We start from the raw sequence: 15,090 nt of genomic DNA on the forward strand, positions 1-15,090 counted from the left end.
CTTTTATTTTTAACTTGTTTTTCTTGTGTGGGTATTGTGCATGGGATGACCAGCCTGAAGAGGCTGAGTTGTGTGAGTGCAGACAAAATGAATCAATTGGGTAGATGTATCAATTGAAGTTTACTTTTGAGGTATTTTTCAGCCTATGTGGATAAAATTTTTATCATAACAGGTATGCAGAGGAGATAAAAATCTCTGTGTTTGAGTTCTGACAGCTAGGGGGTGCAAATGTTCAGGCAGTGTATTTAAAATGTTTTGAGGCCTGGGCACCAAAAGGAGAAAACCCTTTACAGTTTAGTAAGTTGCAACTAACCAACAGATTACTATTTTTTAAACTTTTGAAGTCTTACAATTAGCTTTGAAATAATGATGGTTTTATAAATTGGTGACCACAATAATTTTGGTATTATTTACCTTCTTCCCCCATTTAGAAATACAGCCAAATGTTACTAAACGAAGATTTCACAAGGTCTGAAGTTCTTTATCCTTGGGCCAAATTTTTATGGCACTTTAATTTTAACCACAGGACTCTTCTATTACAAAATTTACCCTTATTTCTTTTGTTCATGGTTAGTGTCTTTGGGGATATTACAAAAAAATTATATTTTATAAGGAGAACACTCAAATTATATCAATTATGCCTCCTAGGTAAACATTTCTTGAATATATGTGAAACTTGAACAACTAAAGACTTTTTTAATATATTGATAAAAGCCTATTAAATTCTCAGTTTGCCTTTTTTTGGTCCGCCAGTAAATTAAGTAGCTTATTGCGATAACAGCTAAATAAAGCTGCAGTGTTTCCTAGTTGTGTATTCTATGACTTAATAGAAGTATCAGGACTGGTTATATTGCCATAGTAAACATGACTGAAGTGTCCTTCCTCCTAATCTGAAAGAACAGGATTTCACAATCAGGTCAGTTAGTGGAAGTCATTTCATATTAAATGGTTTTTTAAATATGAAGCTACTTATCCAAATGAAATGCACCATTTTAGAGTACAACTGTCAAGCTAACACAGACTGGAGATGATTTTGTAGCAAAGTGAAGTCAGTGCTATCTTGATCAATTTCAGCCTAAGAATTGTTGCCTTTTCCATGTTCATCACAAACAGCAGCAGAGATTCTTTGGCGTGCAACACATGTTTCTTATAATTATTTTGAGATTTATTTCGGTGATGTGTTTTTTGACTGCCATCTTCTTTGCCCTAATAATCTGGTATTTCCGCCCATGCCGTTCCCACTGAATTTTTATGTCTACTAGCAGTAAGGGGCTAAAATTGCCTGGCCAACGAAAGCCAAAGCTGTAAACCACAGTTGAAGTAAGTCTTTCAATAAAGACTAGACTATGATAAGTGGCCTTTACTTATTGTCGTTTATTACATAATTATTCCTTCCAGGCTGCCATGAAATAAGCAATTTTGTTTTAAGTTATTAAAGTATGTGTAGTATTCATATATTTAGGATCTATTTCTGTGTTCCATGTAAGGGTTAAAAGTCCATTAGCTTTATTGAATTAAATTTCGATTTCTGGATATGGAGGAGTAGAAATTTGTATCCTTATAAAAATGTATGCTCTGTTAAATATTATAGTAAAATCTCGTTTAGAGCACAAATAATGGAAATCACTATACCATGTTTGGGTTAATCTTTGGTAGTGAATAAAGATTGCATTCAACAAATAGAAACTAAGAATTTAGTAAACTAGCCAGACAATTTTCTAGCAGGTATGCCCAAATTAAATCTTAACCTATTAATTAAAAGTCAGCATTTGGGCTTCCACTTAATATACTATAAACATTGAGTTTGCATTTTTAGAATGTATTGGAAAGATGCAAAAATGACTTACACTTTTACTAGTTTATGTAAGGCTCCTCGTAAGTGGTTCAAATGAGTGGGTTTTGTTACCTATGAATTCTGCTATTGTATAGTAGTAAAGTGTCATACTTAATTGTGTTCAGATAGGTTACCATGAATTAGATTGCCATCTATGCCATTTTTAAACACGGAGATAATGTGAATAATTATGACTTTAAAATAATGTGTTATTCCAAGTTGTGTTTAATGTGGTATTTAAATGCCATATTAATATGAAACCTGGGCTACTTAAATTGGATCTATTTTGAAAATTAATGCAGATAGGCTCGGAACTGTAATTCACAAACAAGGTACTTTGTGTAAAGATCTCTTTTAGGGGCAAGAATGACTTGGTTTCAGAATTGTCTCAGTGTGAAGGAAGTTCAATTTATGTATAGGAAATAGAGGAGGGGGAAGTATACATTTGGGTTTTTTAAAATCTTAGGCAAATAAAGGGGAGGAGACACTAATAGTAATTGACCCTTTTGTCAAGTTAGGCTTTTGTTGGAAGGAATAGAGGTTAATCCATATAACATTTCATAGTTTGGTTTTTAAATGAATGTCAATTAGAGTAACAGCTGGCAAAAGGTATGTTATCTAATCTATGATTTCCTTAATGTTTCAACTCAGTTGTAATACATAAGCTAAAGTTTTTTTCCAAATTGTTGCTTTTTTTTTGGAAATTCACTAACCATTGTTTGTCTGAGCTGTTCCTCTGGGAAAGTGATCCAAATCTAAGATCTGGAAGTCAAAACTGAAGTGTATTGAGTAGGGGGGTAGAGGAAAGCCAGGGTAATTGTATGTTGAAAAGTAATCTGTCCAGTTGCCGACTTCGCAGCTGTGCTTAGCTTGCGTGTGAGCCTCCCGTTTTGATTCCGCTTTGTTCTGGTGGATGGACAGGAGCTTGCAGAGAGCCTGGTTATCAGGTGGTAACTGCTTTTTTGAAGTAAACCAGGTTCTGCTATATACCACGTTTGTCCAATTGGGATTTTTTTTGTTTTCTGTTCGTGTATCTTTCTCCCTTGGGTTTTTGATATAAAGAGATGTCCAAAACCATCTGGACAAAGAGGGCATGAAATATGGAGCGATATGCAACCGGGCCTCTTCTGAGAATTGACACTAATAGTGTATAAATTTCAGATTTTCACAGTTCATTTTATTGGTTAAAGAGGTACAAATTGAATTGTTCAACTTGTACGAGTTGAATGTGATTTATGGTTACTTTTGCTCACAAAAATGAAGCTAATTCATGAGTCTTAACATAGCTAACCAAATGGAGAATGCCCATGTAATCATTTTAGTTTGCTTATTTTTGAAAAGGACTAAACTTGCCCAAACATTTTTAGCTAATTTCCTTTGGCTGGGTTGTATGTCAGCATATGGCCCGGCTCGTACTTGGTTATTTAATGAGGATTTGGGTTGGGAAAGGCGTGGTGTGACTAGGATAATGAAGGGGGATTGATTCAGAAGAGCGTTGATGTGGGAATAGACAATCCTAGGCAGGTGCAGTAAACCATGCGTGATACTGACAATCAGATTGGGTGTTGACATTTAATATGGTATTTAGTTTAATACTGCATATTTCATCAAGAAGACTTAGGAGACTTACCAGGTTATTGAAAATATTACCAACATCTTTGTCTTATTTACTGGCTCTGATCATTTTTTTTTTGGGTTTCCTTTAAGGCATGTTTTTATTAATGTATCTACCTGTGTGTTAGAATGTCAGGCAAATGCTGTTTTAAAATACTGCTTTTGAGCATTTTTAGTAAAATGATGGGATTAGGATATTCTTCCGAATCTATAGTTTTTTAAGTCCAGGAATTATTTTTATTTTTTTTATTGGGGAATATTGGGGAACTGTGTGTTTTTCCAGGACCCCCAGTCATTGTTTTAAATCCAGTGGTGGAGGGCGCAGCTCACCGACCCATGTGGGAATCGAACCTGTGACCTTGGTGTCATGAGCACTGTAATCAACTAAGCTAACCGACTGTCCATATTTTATTTTTTAAAATGGGTGCCCTCACTCCTGGGTTGCTTTGCTATTCTTGTGTCTTTGGTTATGTCAGTCTGTCTCCATTAGAGTGTAAGCTCCATGGGGCAGGGACTTTTGCTAACTACATGAACCCTAGGACTTAATTAACAATACTTGGCTCGTGATAGATGTTCAGTAAATGCTGAATGTATGAATGTGCTTGAGGAAATGAAGGTAAACGTGTAGTTTAGTCTCCCTCATAAAACCAGAACACCACTTGGTGTCTACTTGAATATAATTTGATCAGAGTCAAATGGGTGCTTGTTAAAATGCAGATTCTGAAGCTACCCAGTTGTGGTTGAAGATAATCTGAAATAAAATTAATTAGCATGGGTTCCTTTTTTCCTCTTAGCTCTTGTCAGGAAGAAAACCATATTGGCCGTGGTCACACATTTTCCAGAAAAACAGGTTTTTTGGAGTTCTTGATCTCTGTAATGCTACCCAATATAGTTTGTGAAGCATCTTTCAAAGGACTAGGCTGTACTCCTAATGGTAATGTACCTGGGTGTACCCTGTAGGAATCATTGCCATCTTCAAGAAAGTGAGGGATACTGGGCCAGGTGCTGAATAGCTGGGGGTCGGGGGCAGGGAGGGCGGTATTATTTTAGGAAGAGGGGTGACCAGCAAAGCAGGATTGTGTTCCTGTACAGGCACATGTGAGTATAACAGACAATGTGCATGTCCCCTTTCTCTTCCCTACCACTGTCAGCTGTCACTGTGTTACTGTTGAATGGGCCCGTACTCATCTCCTGCTCCCTGATGGACTAGAATAGGACAGGTGTTCAAAAGAAAGAATAAGTAGAAATCTAAAATTAAGAAAAAGATCTTGATATTAAAATATTTTTAGGTTCTGGGAACAATGATCTAGTCAACTATAAACATTTTTAAGTATTTGAAAAATTTTAGGCAATCATTTCCAATTTTCAGTAACTTAACCTTAAACTGAAAATTTTACTGTGGATATAAAAAGCAAAACCAGAAAATATTAAGTATTAGAACCATATTGGTTCTAATATGGAGAAATTAGAACCCTTGTGCACTGTGGGTGGAATTGTTAAATGGTGTTTTTGTTTTGAAAAACAATATGGAGGTTCTTCCAAAAATGAAAAATAGAATTACCGTATGATCCAGCAATTGCACTTCTGGGTCTGTATCCAAAAGAACTGAAAACAGATACTCGGAGAGATGCTTGTATACCCATGTTTATAGCAGCACTAGTCACAATAGCCAAGAGGTGGAAGCAACCCAAATGTCCCTCAGCAGATTAATAGATAAAATATAGTCATACAAGGGAATATTCAGCCTCAAAAGGGAGGAAATTCTAACATCTTGGATGAACCTTGAAGACATGTTAAGTGGAATAAGCCAGTCACAAAAAGCCAAATACCATGTGATTCTACATCTATGAGGTATGTAGTCAAACTCATAGAGACAGAGAGTACTGGTTGCCAGGGGCTGGGGGAGGAGGGGTGGGAATTATTTTAAGGGGTACAGTTTTAGATTTGCAAGATGAAAATGTTCTGGAGATGTGTTTCACAGCAACGTGAACGTATGTAACCTACTGAACTGGACATTTAAATTGGCTAAGATAGTCAATTTTATGTTGTGTATTTCATCACAATAATGTATGTAATTTTTTAACCTTATGGGTCACATTCAAAAATAATAATAAAGAGGATAATCATTACTGCTTGGGCCTAGATACTATTTTCCTTCCAGGTTTGACACTATTCAAATTCTTCTCATTTTCTCCCTGAGAAAATGAGTCTCCGTGTAAATTTACTCAGCGTCCTGTTTGTCAGGTGACTGTTCTCAAATACTTTTCCTTTTGAGAAACCGTACTCTTCCACATTTTCTTTGCCCCATCAAATGTCCATTTTCTATGGCAGAACATAGGCATTTAAGATGTTCAGTGAGTTTAAATCTCAGCCAGTCATCGCTTATGAGTGGATTCCCCCTTGATTCACATTGCTTTAGGGCGACGGTAATCTGGCATTTTTAATCTAATGGCATAAAAATATTAGACGTGAAGAAATAAGGGGGATCACCAACCTCAGTGATATGCGGGGGTACTAAGTGCCTGCAAAATGGAGCAGGTCATATAGTCTTCATTCCTCAACTGCCATATATCCACTTAGCCTATAAAGTCAAGAACGGTATGTTTGCACTTGGAGAATTTACTGCTGTTTATATTAAGGGTGAAAGAGCTTTCTGGTGACCCTGACTAAAAAAGGTTGAGGGTGGTGGTGGCTGAGCACAGACTCGGCCTCAGCAGGAAAGAGTGTTTGCAGCTGTAAGGCGTGCCTGGCAACACATTCTACCTGCACATATAAATCTCTTCAAAATATGGACTGGATCCCAAGTGGCATTTGACAGCCTGTTATGTAAATGCGTGGGATTGACAGTCACTAAAGAAAGTACCGTGGCATTTATGCCTGGGAGCATATGAAAAGCTCTGTTAACAGTCCTCCTGTGTTTGTCACTGGAGATCATCTGATGATTCTGATAACCAGAAATCTGTGCTATTTGCTTCCTAACTCCTGTTTAGGAAAACATCTTGGGGCTTCAAACTGTGGATCTGATGATGGTTCAGTTTCTGGAATTAATGCCTCCTTGTGAGAGATGTAAGCTGTAGAGACCGTCTCTAAAATACATTTATCCAGCTGCTGTGCCAATGACCCTCACTAATGTTCAGCCTGCTTGCAAACTCATTTAAACATACGTATGTATATATGCATAGATATGCATGCAGACATGTGCATATACACACACATGTTCGTATGTGTAGACACATACATACACACGCACACATGTATTTTTCCACCCCAAGTATCTTTAAAATCTGAGTTTTTTCCTTTAGGGTGCAAAAATTCACATAATGACTAATTCCTTTAACAGCTGATAAAAATATCAAGCTTGTGAGCTGAAGTACATTTTCTGAGAACTTGGTTAGTATATATCTAGGAAGTAGTGATTCAGGAAAATTTCCATGTGGCTAAAATTTAAGCAAGAACGAAATGATTTGCTGTCCCTGAATTTTTGTCAGATGAATTTTTTATATGTTTACTACCTTTTTTTTTTTGACTTATTTTCTACAACTACGTGTAAAACAGGTATAAAATAGCTTTTTGGTGAGGTTTTTGGCTGATCAAAATGTAGGTGGAAATCATAAATGGGAACATTTTGATCAATCTTCTCTCTTTTGAATATTGCTTTCTAGTTCTCAGTTGGGTTTTATGATTTTATAAAGCATTTTAAAGAGTTTTAGAAACCAGCTTGTAAGCATTGATGAATAACCAGGAGACTTTTAATAAAAGTCATTAAAACTTCCATATTTTTAAATATCAATTAAAAACATAATTTAAAAAAATGTTTTTTATTGAATTCTGCCTTATGGGGCTGATTAGTTCACAAAATATCCATTGTTTTCATTAAACAGTAATGAACATTTGTGGGTGTATTATATGATGTCCATAAACTTGAGTAACATAACCTATTGCTTTTACAAAATGAATCTTTTAAATATGTCAGTTTTTACATATCAAAAATGTAAAATGTGTGTTTGTCTTAAAAAGTAGTCATCTGTAATCCTCTTCCCAAATGCCAATTTTTTTGAAGTTATTTTGGGGCATGGTTTATAAACCATACCAGAAAATGGCCCACCGGTTCTATAGCTGTGTCTCATATACCCCTCACCTCTGCGTTTCACCCCTGTATCACCCACCTCATTCTGCCAATTTTCATCAAATAGCTTTTGGCAGTTTCCAGAAATCAGTTAGGTCCACAAGCTATCGTTCACTATTAGAAATACCCAGGAGACTGTGACATTACAAAGAAGTTTTCACAAGGTCTGAGCAGTGGCGGCTGCCCTGGTGCCTGGGCAGAGTGTCTGTGTGATCACCCTGAGTGGGCCCGCCCTTCGTGGGAGATGTGTGTTTCAGTCCGATTATTCAAAAAGCCCAGGAACAGTGTTATTGTATTATGGTCATAGTTTGTATGTGTACACAAATACACTTTTTTTTTTCTTTTCAGAGGACATTTTTGTAAGGAGGGTCTTGGTTACGATTCTTGGAAATGCCAAACCCTTTTTCCTCTAACATTTAAAAATAACACGCGGGTACAGTGTCACAAAGTAGACACCTGGAACAAGGCTTTCCTTTGAAATCATTTTTTGAAAGGTATGAAGCAGTTGTGGAAAGAGCACCAGGAGGCAAGAGGCCTGAATTCCAACCAGACTGTGTCACTTGTCCCTGTGACACTGAGCAGTTCTCCAGACTTCTGAGACTCAAATGCTACATCTATAAATTCCTCTATCACGAGGGTCAGTGAAGAGCAAAGGAAAATATGTGTGACTGTGCTTTTTAATCCATGCAGACGACAACTTTACTAGCAGTTGGTGTTCCAGCCCCCATTACAGGTAGCCTAGAATAGTAGTTAAGACCCCCTGAGGGTTTGTTAAATGAGAACAGTGTTTAACACAGCTCCTAGAACAGTGCCAGCACATAGTAAGTGCTCACTGAAATCTGTTACTGTTATTGGTGATATCACCAAGTCTTACCCTCTTTTGTCGTGCACTAGGCACATGGTGATTAGTAGAATGCTTTAAAATTAAACTTTGTCATTAGAATAATATATATGTGTACAATAGTGTAAGAATGCTTTAAAATTAAACTTTGTCATTAGAATAATATATATGTGTACAATAGTGTAAAAGTCGATGAAAAATAACACTCCTTTTCAGCATCCTCTTCCAGGCTTATTCCTCAGAGGCCACCATTGAAAATTTTCAGCTGTTCCTTCAGACGTTTACCACCCTATATCATGAACAATATACATATATATGGTTGTTTCTTAACGCAACAATTTTAGAATTTTTCTGCTGAATTCCCATTATGGTAGATGAGGATTTAGCTGTCTTGCTTTCATTCTCCTCAATTCCCCTCCCGCAAATGTATCAAGGCTGACAGTGTTTACTAATTGACTATAATTACTGATCACAAGTAGTATATTTTTATGGTTCTCTTTTTTGTGCTGTTTGGGTTTTTTCTATGAGTTAACAATTGTCTGATTTTTCGTGGCTTAGTTTTTTATATACTTGTCACTAATTCTAACCAAATAACAGCAACAGATTTATCAAATGCTTTTCAGTACAATTTCTAAACCTTCTGACTCATCAGACAAGGCTCCTGGGACCTTCTCTGTCATGCTTCCCTCTGGACCGGCTGTCCTCACCCTGTCACACACCCATCCTACTAATGGGGGCTTTGCTTCTCTCCCTTATTGGGTCCCCTTTCCCCAGGAGCCTGTGTTTTCCTCCCTTTTTGTGTTTTCTCATTTTGTTGCAGTGTATCCTCCAGTAGCTTTCCAAGAAGTTCAGTGACAATCTGATTTCTGAACCTTAGAAGGTGACCTGTTTTTGATCCTGTAAGTTAAACTTTTTTAAAACAATTTTGTTGAGATATAATTCGTATACCATTGAGTTCACCCATTTAAAGTGCACAGTTAGATGGTTTTCAGTATATTTACAGAGTTGTGCAACCATTGCCATAATCTTAGGGCTTTTTCATCATCCCAAAAGAAAGCTTGTACCTATAGAACAGTCGGTCACTCCTTGTTTTCCCCGGCCCTCAAGGCTTACGTAACCACGAATCTGCTTGGTGTCTCTACACATCTGCCTATTTTGGATTTTATATAAATGTGATCGTACAATATATGATACTCTATCGTGTTCTTTCATCTAACGTGATACTTTTTAGGTTCATGTTGTAGCGGCATCAGGACCTCAGTTCTTTTTATGGCCGAGTGATAGTCTGTTGTATGGATATAGCACACTTTTTTGTCCGTTCATCAGCTGATGGACATTTGGGTTGTTTCCACTTTTTGGCTGTTATCAATAAGCAGTTAGGGGCGGCCGGTTAGCTCAGTTGGTTAGAGCACGGTGCTCTTAACCACAAGGTTGCCATTTCGATCCCCGCATGGGCCACTGTGAGCTGCGCCCTCCACAACTAGATTGAAACAACTACTTGACTTGGGGCTGATGGGTCCTGGAAAAACACACTTAAAATAAATGAAAGTTTAAAGAATAATAATAATGCAGTTATGAACATTTGTGTAGAAGTTTTAGTGTGGACATTTGTTTTTATTTCTCTTGCTTGGGTAGATACGTGGCAGTGGAATTTCTGAGTTATATGGTAATTCCATGTTTAACTTTTTGAGGAACTGCCCAACTATTTCCAAAGGGGCTCCAGCATTTTACATTCTCAACTCATAGGTGATTTTACAAACAGCTTTTTCCAGGTATAATTGGCATACAATGAAATGCACATATATAAAGTATGTGACTTAAAGTGATTTTTCTTTTTTTTTTTGGAAAGCAGAGCAGAAACTTTACTCTTTGATGAAGGAATTGAAGAAGGGGGAGCTCATGCTATAAAGGTATCTTCTCCACGATTTAAAATAATTTAAGTTTTGACCTACGTATACCTGTTAACCATCACCACAATCGAGATAATGAACCTATCCATCACCCCAAAACTTTCCTTGTGCCCCTTTGAAATCCATTCTTTCCACCACCCCAACCCACCCTATTATCCCCAAGCAACACTCACCTACTTTCTGTCAGATATAATTTAGTCTGCTTTTCTAGAAATCGATGTAAATGGAATCATACAGTATGTATCCCTTTTTGTGTGGCTTTTTCACTGAGCATAGTTGAGATTCATCCATATTGTTGAATATATGAATAACTCATTATTCTTTTATTGGTTCTGTCGTACCACAATTTGTTTATCCATTCAGCTGTGGATGGACATTTGGGTTGTTTCCAGTTTAGGGATATTACAAATAAAGATTCTATGAACATTCACTTACTAGTCTTTGTATAGACCTATGCTTTCATTTTTTCTTGGGTAAATTCCTAGAAGTGGAACGTTTGCATTATATGGTAGGTGTGTGTGTGAATTCTAAAGAAACTTTCAAACTGTTTTCCAGAGTGGTTGCACCATCTTATGTTCCCACCAGCAGTGTGCTCTTTGTAAGTTTTTTGGAGATTGTCTACATTTTGAAATTTCATGCTGGTGTACATTGTTGTAGGTCTGGCATTGGGCCCACGCTATGGGCTCTTTCAAGTTGGAGATGTTTTCCTCAATCTGGGCAATTTTCTTGAATCATAGCTTTAATATCCTCCCCGCTGTTTTCTCTGTAATGTCTTTCTGGAACTCCCATTACTTGGACTGATTCTCCAATTTTTTTTCTCTCTCTCCTATTGTACATGTCTTCATTATCCTAATTTTTAGGAGATTTTCCTAACTTTTTCTTCCAACCCCTTTTTTGAAATGTTTTGTTGCCACTTTATTTTTATATTCCACGCTGTCTTTCTTGTTTTATGGATGCAATAACTTCTCTCTCTCTAAGATAATTACAGTTTTAAAAAAGATTTATTCTACTCTCCTGTCTTTCTCCTGAATTCTTACCTTCCGTTTGTTGTGATTTCTCTCTCTCTCTCTGTCTCTGTCTCTGTCTCATGCTGGAGGCATTCCTGAAATGGCTGTGATCCTTGAATCTCTCTCATCTTTGAGAGGGAGGGTCAAAAGCTCTTGGAAGCTGTACGTGTGAAAGAGGCCTGTGGACAGTGTATTTCTCTGTATTTAGTTAGGTGTGCTAGCTTTGGGGAATCCTAAATGTTAATATCTATCATGTTTTGTTTATTTCTTTGGAGAGAGAGATTAAATTTTTCTAGGACAACTGGCTGCTGGCCTTCTGGGTGCAGGGAAGGGAAGAAGCCTCACAGTTCGAGACGCAGACCTTCACTCAGCTCTCCTTGTAAAGCCCAGGGCCTCATCTGCGCGTCAGCTCAGCCAGGGGTCCCCAAGACCCCTCTGTGCCTACAGATATTTCCCACAATGATTTCTGGTTTTCTGGGGTGGGGTGGCAGGTCGCCTGAGGCCTTACACAGACCACTTTCCAACCACTGTTGGTTGAAATCTCCGTTATCGCTTCTTTTTCCCATACACTTTGCCCAGGTGGGTCTATACCTTATTTTTAAAATACACCTTATTTTTAATGTCTTTCCTGTTATCCTAGTGGAGTTTTGGGAGAGAGGAGACACGTATTTCTTCGTTTGATCATTAATACATTTTTGTTGAGTGCTTACTGTATGACAGGCACTCTTCTAGGTGCTGGGACAGCAAAGCTTAGATTCCAGGGAGAGTGGAAGGTAGGATGGAAGTAGGGACTGCACGGAGAAACAGACGACACACGTACAAAGCAACATATACTGTGGTAGGAGGTGATACGTGCTATGCAGAAACGTATGGGAGGGATGGAGGAAAACGGGGCAAGAGGGGGGGGGTTGCCAAGTTAAACACAGATGGGATGACATTTGGATAAAAAGACCTGAAGAAACTGAGGCTGTGTGCATGCAGCATGCACGCACCCAGGTGCAGTATTAAAGCCAGTGCCAAGGCTGGCAGGCACAGACAAGCAAGGTGGGGAGTGGGAAAGGCAGTCAGGGGAAAATGCAGGTCTCATCAGTCTTTATAAGGTCTTGGGCTTTGTTTTGGGGCAACATGGGGAGCCCCCGTGCAGAGTGTAGAGCAGAGGGTTGATATGGTGAGACTCCCCTTGTTTCGAAACGATCATTCTGGCTGCTGTGTTTAGAACAGATGACAGTGAGGTGGAGGCAGGGCGCCCTGGGCGCAGGCTGCTGCCCTCATCCAGGCAGCGTGAATGAGGGTGATGGGCGTGGAGATGGAGATGGTGGGAGCGTGGGCTTCTGGGTTCAGTTTGAAAGTAGAAGCTGCAGGATTACTTGTGGATTAGATGCGAGCTGTGGGGAAAAGGATGATCAGGAATGATTCCAACGTAACTGGTCTGAGCAACTGGAAGGTAGAGTTGCCTTTCATTGAGACAGGAAGGCTGCAGGTGGGGCAGGTGAGGGCAGGAAGAGGAGGGTCCCATTTGGACACAGTCAGTTTGAGATGTCTTACGAGGTGACCAAGAGGAGATGTCGAGCAGGGAGGCCCAGGCTGAAGATATGAATGTGGGAGTTCTGTGGTATAAAAACGGTATTTGATATGGGACTTTGGGTGATAATGATGTGTCACGTGGGGTCGTCAGTTGTAACAAAAGTAGCCTCGGGTGAGGAAGGTTGATACGGGGGCATATATGGGAGACCTCTGTACTTTCTGTTTAATCTTGCTGTGAACCTAAAACTGCTCTACAAAAATAATGTCTGTTTTTTAAGAAGTGGTATTAAAATCCACATGGCTTGATAAGATGGTCAAAGGAGTACATGTACAAGAGAAGAGAGGAGATCCACAGACTAAGTGTGTGGACATTGCATTGAAGAGGAAAGGGAGGTGGCAGTGGGAAAAGCAAATGTGACAGAGGGAAAACCAGGAGACATCAAAGGAAGAAAGTGGTTCAAGAGGGAGGGAGGATCGACAGGGTCACTCCTGACAGTGGGTCCAGTAAGACGGAGTCAGAAGGGACCGTCAGGTTTCCCAAGGCGGAAGTCATCATGACCTTGCAAGAGCAGTTCACTGGGGTGATGTGGATGGGAGTCAGACCAGAGAGAGTTTAGGAAGGTGGGAGGAGATGAATGGGACACAGTGGGTACAGACAACGCATGTGAGACACTCTGCTGAAAAGTTCTGTGCTGATAGGGCAATAGAGGAGTTTTGTTTTTGTTTTGAGATTGGAGAAATACAAGTCTGGCTGCATACCAATATAACTGATCTGCCTTGCTTAGCAGGCATCCCAATATAATCTAAAATGCACATAAAGGTCTTCCTTTTTAGGTGCCTCTCTGTGGATGCAACATGGCACAAGACAGAATGCCATATGTCAGGAAGACCACTGCCTGTGACTGAGGAAATATCACTTCAGGTCACATTCTGGCTAAAGCTGTCTGGGCCTCAATTTCCTGATCTACGGGATAATATGCTCATCTCCAAGGCCCCCTCCAGCTGTGATATGGAATGAATGTGTGACTTGAATTGCAAGGGAGATCAAAGATGGGAAAGGCAATCGTGTCTGTTTGCTCCTTCCATGGGAAATTAAGAGTTTAAAGAAAGCAAAACTAATATTGGAAAATGTGGGTTTAAATATTTATAGATGAAACCCAGCAGAAATTTTGACTCGTTTCCAACTACCGATTCTCCTCTTCCTGATTTAAAAGTATATACACTACAGAACTTTTTCCAAACAGGAAAACATAATAATGAAAATTAAACTCAACCATTATCCCATCATCTGGAGATAAATACAGACAGACCTCAGAGCTATTGTGGGTCCGGTTTCAGACCACCACAATAACGTGAATATTACAACAAAGTGAATCATAATCTTTTTGCTGGTGGAGAGTCTTATCTTCAATCTTAAAAAACATACATCTATAATGCGCAGTGAAGCAAAGCACAATAAAATGTATGCCTGTACTAGTAACATTTTGGTATAGTTTCTCGCAAGCTTTCTATACATAAATCTACTGTATTTTCTCCCCTCCCTGACAGAAATGTTTCTCTGTATTTGTATCCTGGTTTTTGCAATGAAAGCTTCATCGTAAGCATGTTCCCATATCACCAAATATTCTTTACACAATTCTTACAACTAAATAAGAATAGACTACTATAACTTAATAATTCCATCAATGGGTTTTTATAGTTACCATAAATAGCACTGACACAAGAAGTATTATGATGTTCAACTTTGCACATAAATCTTTGCAGCTCTTATTTTTTCTTTGGCATAAATTACCAGTTGTAGAATTATTCACTGGTCCAATGGGTATAAACATTTTGAAGGTTCTTATACATGTTGCCAAATATGCATCTTAACACATCTGCCTCGCTTGCCTTCCAGAGAAGTAGCAATTTACTTTCCATCCTTCACTGCGTGTGTCAGTCACATCACTGTTACGAACCCTGCCGACTTTCTGTAGTTGCTTTTAAGAATGCCACTTAAGGCTAAAGTTTATTGTTTGTTAAAACAGCACTGTAGGGAGAAGAAGAGTAATTCAGATTCCAGTAAATTTTGTGTGCCTACATGTGCTGGGCACCTTGCCAGGTGCTCTCTTGTTTATTGAGAGTGAATGCCACACCCTCAGAATGTAGGTGGCAACCTCTCCTTGTCCAATCCTATGAGGCTATGAGGCTGTTTGGGGACCGCTGGTCTGCAACAGCCAGGATGGGTATCCAGA

The sequence above is a fragment of the Rhinolophus sinicus genome, chromosome 15 (genome assembly GCF_057876585.1).
Source record: "Rhinolophus sinicus isolate RSI-liver-muscle chromosome 15, RSI-T2T, whole genome shotgun sequence".
In the NCBI taxonomy this organism is placed as follows: domain Eukaryota; kingdom Metazoa; phylum Chordata; class Mammalia; order Chiroptera; family Rhinolophidae; genus Rhinolophus; species Rhinolophus sinicus.